Genomic DNA, 7,799 nt, shown 5'->3' with positions numbered 1-7,799 from the left:
TCTAAAATATTATATTTAATATCGTTTTATTATAATTAAGTGAATTAAATATTTCGTTTTACGAAATAACAATTTTTCTTGTATTTTGTTTCATGAAGTTAGTAAGATAGTATTTTTAAGGTAGAAATATAACATTACATTATTTTACATATAAATATTTCTTTCTTTTTTTTCTTTTTTTGCAAAGGACACATATCTTGCAAAAGTCCTTCCAACAACAAATCATATGGATATTGCTTTATGTTAGGAAAGTATTAATTTATATGGTAAGTGGAATTCATATGAAAATATACATATATTGTGATATTAATGTATTATCTTGTACATTTATCAAATTATTAATTTAACTTATTGGTTCTAAATTAGGACCCGGAAAAAAAAATATTATTTAATTGTGATTATTAATTTATAAAGGTTTGGTAAGATGTTATGGAGATGGGTAAGTTTTAGAAAAAAACAATTCTCTAATGGTACCTAGTCACATGGTTGTCACTGAAAATTGAAAACAAACCTGCGCCCACAGCTACAGTGGTACCAATCATCAAATTGTGTGGTTGACTGGTAGCTGCTAGGATTTCCTTGCATTTCCCTGTAGGCTGCTTCCTGCTTGTACGCACCACTTGAAAAAGTTCCTTTAATATTTAGAGACGTGAAAAATGATGCAATTACCTTAAATGGAGGTGAAGCCGTGAATGAATTTTCAGAGGAGTAGATGGCACATTGTTGCCATTGGCCCATTGCCATAAACTACTCTGTCACTCTCCACAATCCACATCATATATTTATAGCATCTTTAACATTGACTTCATCTGCAGATCTCAAAGAATCCAAGCTACCAAAAATGAAGGATGCAATAGTCCTTTACCCCGCTCCCGGCATTGGCCACTTGGTGTCCATGGTAGAGCTTGGTAAGCTCATTCTTAGCCTCTATGACTGCGAATTCTCCATTATCGTTCTCCTCACAACTGGCCCTTTTGACTCTCCGGCCACCACCTCTTACATCGATCGAATCTCCCAAACCACCTCTTCCATCTCCTTCCACCGCTTCCCTTATCTCCCATTCACCGCATCTCCAACTCTTAGTCGCCTGGCCAACATGTTCGAGTTTCTGAGTCTCAATGATTATAATGTTCTCCAATCTCTCCAGCAGCTCTCTAAAGCTTCTTCCATTCGGGCTGTTATACTCGACTCTTTCTGCACTTCAGCTTTTCCCCTGGCTCGTGGCCTTGGAATTCCCTGTTCAAATTGATAAATGATAGTTTTTTCATTCATTTTTTCATTCGTTCATATACAGAGTATATATAAAGGGTATCGCCATTCTAAGAATGGGAAAGAATGATACAAGGAAAGAATGACATAAGGAAATAACAATTAATATCCTAATATCTCAACTTTCCTAATATCTCAATATTCCTAATATCTCAATATTCATAATATCTCAACTTTCCTAATATCTAAACATTCCTAATATCTCAACACTAAATGATATACGAAAATCATTCTTAATATCTCAACACTCCCCCTCAAGTTGGTGCATAGATGTCACACATGCCCAACTTGTCTAAAAATTTTGAGAACATTTGACTTGAGACAGCTTTGGTAAGGACATTGGCCAATTGATCTTCTGATCGAATCTTAGGCAATTCCACAATCTTATCATCCAACTTTTCCTTAATGAAGAATCTATCCATCTCGACATGCTTTGTACGATCAAGTTGTACTGGATCATGAGCAATGTCACACGCGGCTTTATTGTCACAAAACAATCGGATTGGTTGCCTAGATAGGTAACCTAAATCCTGTAAGAGGAGTCTTAGCCATAATGCCTCACAAAGTCCTAGAGCCATACCTCTAAATTCCGCTTCTGCACTTGAACGAGCGACGACATTTTGCTTCTTACTTTTCCATGTTACAAGATTACCACCTACAAAGGTAAAGTAACCAGATGTAGATCGCCTATCATCCACTGCACCGACCCAATCAGCATCAGTATATACTTCTATACTTTGATGATCAATATTTTTAGCGAACAAAATTCCCTTCCCAGGAGCATTCTTCAAATACCTCAAAATACGCATGACTGCATTCATATGTTGCTCTCTAGGATTATGCATGTATTGACTCACTACACTCAATGCATAAGCAAGATCTGGTCTTGTATAAGCTAAGTACATTAATCTCCCCACAAGTCTCTGGTATCTTCCCTTATCGGTTGATACTTGATTAGGCTCAACACACAATTTCAGACCTTCTTCTATTGATGTATTAATAGGTTGACATCCCGACATTCCAATCTCCTGTAAAAGATCTAAGGCATACTTTCTTTGAGACAAAAAAATTCCTTCACTTGATCGAGAAACTTCAATCCCAAGAAAGTACTTTAGAGGACCTAGATCTTTCATTTCGAATTCTCTAGATAGATAATTTTGCAGAGTTTTTCTTTCTTTAGGATCATTTCCTGTAACTACCATGTCATCCACATATACGATGAGTGCCGTAATCTTACCATGTTTCTTTTTCAGGAACAAAGTGTGATCTGAATTACTTTGACGATAGCCAAAAGCTCTCATTGACTTTGTGAACCTTCCAAACCATGCTCTCGGGGATTGCTTCAACCCATACAATGACTTCTTCAATTTGCACACCTTCTAACATTGCTTTTCTGACACCATGCATCCTGGTGGAAGATCCATATATACTTCTTCAGATAACTCGCCATGCAGAAAGACATTTTTCACATCAAATTGTTGTAATGGCCAATCTAGGTTTGCAGCTAAAGACAATAATACTCAAACTGTGTTGATCTTAGCTACAAATGCAAATGTCTCTGTGTAGTCAATTCCATAAGTTTGAGTGTACCCTTTTGCTACCAGTCTTGCTTTAAATCGTTCAATACTACCATCTGCCTTGTACTTCACAGTATAGATCCAACGACACCCAACTGGCTTCTTTCCTGGTGGACATTCTACGAGTTCCCATGTTTCATTCTTCTGCAATGATTTCATCTCTTCATTCATGGCTGCTTTCCACCTTGGATCAGGTAAGGCTTCCTGCACACTGTTAGGAATAGCTACAGTAGATAATTGATTTACAAATGACTTGTTTGATTCAGACAAACGATAGTTAGACACATAGTTGCTCATGGGATATTTGACTTTGGTAGACAATTCAGGTTCATATGTGGGTTTAGAAATACCTCTATTATGACGGTGTGGTAACCGTTTCATGAATGGATCAGGTTCCAAATTAAGAACACCCTCAACAGACGACGATTGGTTTGGTATTTCAGTGAAGACATCTTCGGACCCAAATTGTTGACCACTCATATCCAACTCACCCACTTCCTGGTTCACTAGTTCAGATTGTCCAGATTCATCTTCCTCAGATATATGATAATCATAATCGAGAGTCTGAATTTCCTTATGGTACTCCCCCTGAAGTTCAGACTCAGATGAAAAATACATCGAATCTTCATGAAACACCACATCCATTATAATATACATTTGTCGAGTTGGAGGATGGTAACATCGATATCCCTTTTTGTGCAATGCATATCCAACAAACACACATTGTAATGCATGAGAAGTTAACTTGGTGCGTTGGTGCTTGTGTAGATGCACAAATGCCACGCAACCAAAAACACGAGGAGGTAGATTTGGGACTGTTGGGGCAACTACGACATTAGTAAGATCTTGGAGTGGTGTTTGAAAGTTAATTGAGCTAGAAGGTACCCGATTGATCAAGTATGCGGCAGATGTGATTGCTTCTCCCCAATAAGATATTGGTGTTTTTGCTGCTATCACGGAAGCACGAACAACCTCTAACAAGTGCCGATTTTTTCGTTCAGCGACTCCATTTTGCTGGGGTGTATTGGAACAAGTAGTTTGATGAATGGTGCCATGTCCTTCCAAATACTTTTGAAGATCAGAACTTTGATATTCTCCACCATTATCACTACGCAGAACCCGAACCTTTGCATTGTACTGAGTTTCAATCACTTTATGAAATTTTTGAAACAACAAGTTCACTTCATCTTTGGTCTTCATCAAGCATAACCATGTCATTATGGTACAATCATCAATAAAAGTAACAAACCAACGTGAGCCACTCAAAGTTGGGACTTTGGATGGGCTCCAAACATCAGAATGTATAACCATAAAAGGAAACGAACTTTTATTTAAAATTAACGGAAACGAAGCACGATGACTTTTAGCCAATTCACAAATACCACAACGGAAACCAAAAATATCACTCTTTGCAAACAAACTATGAAACAATTTTTTTAAATAACCAAAGGAAGCATGTCCCAAACGTTGATGCCACAACCAAATTTCAGATTTTTTTCTTCTCTCCCTCAGATTCATCTGCCATCAAGGCTTGGTGCAACTTATTTGAATCCTTTGACTGTAAGTCCAAGTAATAGAGTTTTCCCTACTTAATACCACAACCAATCGTCTGTCTTGTTTGGATGTCCTTAATCACACAAAATTCAGGCCAAAAAATGACAATACAAGATAAGGCTGCAGTGATTTGAGAAACTGACAAAAGATTGTAATCTAAAGATGGAACAACTAAAACAGAATCTAAATTCAAAGTATCAGTAAGAGTTAAGGATCCTTCCCCAATGACCGGGGTTGTGTTACCATTGGTTGTGGAAACAATTTTTTGTGAGGAAGGTCTAAGGGTTGAAACCTGTCTAGAATCAAAAGTCATATGATCTGTAGCACCAGAATCAATTATCCATGCACTATTAATAACAGGTGTAAAAGTATTTAAAAACTTACCACCATGATCAGTAGCGACTACCAATGCAGAGGCTTTCTCAGCAACATTAGCCTCTGTTTTTATTTCGGCAATAGTTGCAGTCGAGGTTTTCTTGGAATCCTTCTTCCGTTGATCACGATTATTATCATTAATAACAAAGTGTTGATAACCTAAACATGATTTAAAGTTTCATGGTTCAAACCCTCGGTTCCTCATTTTTTTCTTGATCATACCAAGAGTCGTTGCTTTGAAATTGTGGGATATCCAGACTGGTGGGATCAGTCTTATTGCAGTGAGTGCATTTGAAGGTTGACTTATCAATATTAGGGCTTGTCTTAGGATGGTTGATCGCTGTCGGACTACCATAGCGACAAAATATCCAGGATTTCGGTTTCATGGCTCTGATACCATGTTCAAATTGATAAATGATAGTTTTTTCATTCATTTTTTCATTCGTTCATATACAGAGTATATATAAAGGGTATCGCTATTCTAAGAATGGGAAAGAATGATACAAAGAAAGAATGACATAAGGAAATAACAATTAATATCCTAATATCTCAACTTTCCTAATATCTCAATATTCCTAATATCTCAATATTCATAATATCTCAACTTTCCTAATATCTAAACATTCCTAATATCTCAACACTAAATGATATAAGGAAATAATGATATAAGGAAAGCATTCCTAATATCTCAACATTCCCGCTTATTTCTTCACTGTTTTTTCTGCTACTGCTCTCGCTGCCATCCTCTACTTGCCAACAATTCACAAACAGACCACCAAGAGCTTCAAAGATCTCCCCACCACTGTTTTTCACATTCCTGGATTGCCTCCACCGCTAGCTACTCACATGATAGAACCACTGCTCGACCGAGAGGACCGGAGTTATCACCAATCACTACAGTTCTCACTGGATCTACGAAAATGTGATGGGGTTTTGACCAATACGTTTGATGGCCTTGAGCCAATAGCCCTTATGGCTATTACAAATGGGGAATGCGTTACCGATGGACCAAGTCTGTCTGTTTATTGCATTGGACCATTGATTGCAGATGCTGGTGAAGATGCTCCAACTCATAAGCATGATTGCTTGTCATGGCTGGACCAATAGCCGAGTAGGAGTGTCGTGTTCCTATGTTTTGGCAGCCGTGGATCGTTCTCGAGGGAGCAGGTGAAGGAGATAGCTTATGGGTTGGAGAGAAGCGGCCAGAGATTTTTGTGGGTGCTGAAAATTCCACCTGTGGATAACAAAAGCAAGGAAATCAAGCAAGAAAATTTGGTGTGGAACGACTTTGATTTGGATGAGCTTATGCCAGAAGGGTTCTTGGAAAGAACCAATAATAGAGGAATGGTGGTGAAGTCCTGCGCGCCGCAGGTGGCGGTGCTGAGACACCAATCCGTGGGTGGATTCGTGACTCATTGCGGGTGGAACTCAGTGTTGGAAGCGGTGTCTGCGGGAGTGCCAATGGTGGCATGGCCTCTCCACGCCGAACAACACCTGAATATGGCTGTTTTGGTCGAGAATATGAAGATGGCCATTGGTGTGGAGCAGAGAAATGGTGACAGGTTTGTGAGTGGGGCTGAGTTGGAGAGGCGACTCAAAGGGTTGATGGATTCTGAAGAGGGGAGAGATCTGAGAGAGAGAATTAATAAGACCAGAGAGATGGCGGTGGAAGCTTGGAGAGAGGAGGGCTCATCCACTACTGCCCTTGCCAAGTTAGCCGACATCTGGAAGCATGATCATGGATGCAAGTTGGTCGATTGAATTGCTAATAGCATTTATGTTAATCCTTCGCTTATTACTGAGTAGGTTGTCTAGACCTACTCATGCTGTGAGGGACCTGTTCACAATAAAATTTGACTTATTTTATGATATAGAATTCCAAAGAAGACGAACTCCATATCAATTTAATTTAAATAGTTTAGTCAAAATGAATTTAGTGTTCACTTAATAAACTATTTTTATATTGAAATCATCTTTCACTACAAGGAAAAAGATATATGGTGACATTTATGACGAACCACCGTAAACATAGGGTGTCACTACAACATAGCGTCACCTTCTCCACTAACACCATAGAGGGTACCAATTGGTGACGTATTTGGAAGTGACACTAAAGTAGATAAATGGTGACCCATTCGAAAGTGACATCATATATTTCTAGTGATGATAGGGTGTCGCATTAAATGCATCATCTTTGAGTTATGATGTCACATTAAATGCATCACTTTTGAGTAATGGTGTCACATCATTGTAAATTATTGTGAAAAATATGATTGCTTTTAGTTATAGATTTTTGTAATGCTTATGAATTAATAAGTAAGATTAACCTGTTTATATTTTGTCCATAAATATAACAATCATATTATATTTAACTCATTTTTCTGTAATGTTTCTGGAATAACTCATAATACATTGATCATGTAATAATATTTGTATATCAAATGTTCACAAAAAGATAGTACATCCAACATATCAAATCCATCAAAACTAAAAAAAGAAGAGTGAATACATACCAAAACATGATTTAGAAATGTTAAAGATCCCAAGATTCATGTATACCTCCATTTCATAAGCATAAAATCGGCTAACTATAAAATGACATAAAAGTCTCATCTAAAATCTAAATTTCTCAGTACCAATTAAAGTAACATTTATGTCCTACAACGTATGACATAAGAGTAGCATTTAAAAACCCAAAATCTTGTTGCCTTCTTCTTTCTTTTTATTCTCCATTCCACCATCCCAAAAGTGTATACCTGCATTTCATAGTTTAATGAGTTTTATAGATTTTTATTGAAGAAAATAAACATGGATCGAAGTTATCATAAATGAACAAATCTAAGAACTATTTTTTTTTTCTTTTTTTCAAATAGAAACATTATTCAAAGGATAAGCAATACTATACAATACCTATGGAAAAATTCATGTAGTAGCTAAGGGACTCACCATGCATGGTGATCATGATTAGTTGTAGCATAAAAGTAGCCCATTCTCATCTAATTTCATCGAATTCTACTTGAGAAT

General features: G+C 37.3%; 1 pseudogene; it reads left to right on the top strand.

The window, feature by feature from the left end:
* Window positions 1-819: 819 nt before the first annotated feature.
* Window positions 820-6,536, top strand: LOC100249996 (UDP-glycosyltransferase 88F5-like; annotated as a pseudogene).
* The last annotated feature ends 1,263 nt before the right edge of the window (window positions 6,537-7,799 follow it).

This window comes from Vitis vinifera, chromosome 18 (assembly GCF_030704535.1).
Source record: "Vitis vinifera cultivar Pinot Noir 40024 chromosome 18, ASM3070453v1".
NCBI lineage: Eukaryota > Viridiplantae > Streptophyta > Magnoliopsida > Vitales > Vitaceae > Vitis > Vitis vinifera.
This window is presented reverse-complemented; position numbering and strand designations above follow the sequence as displayed.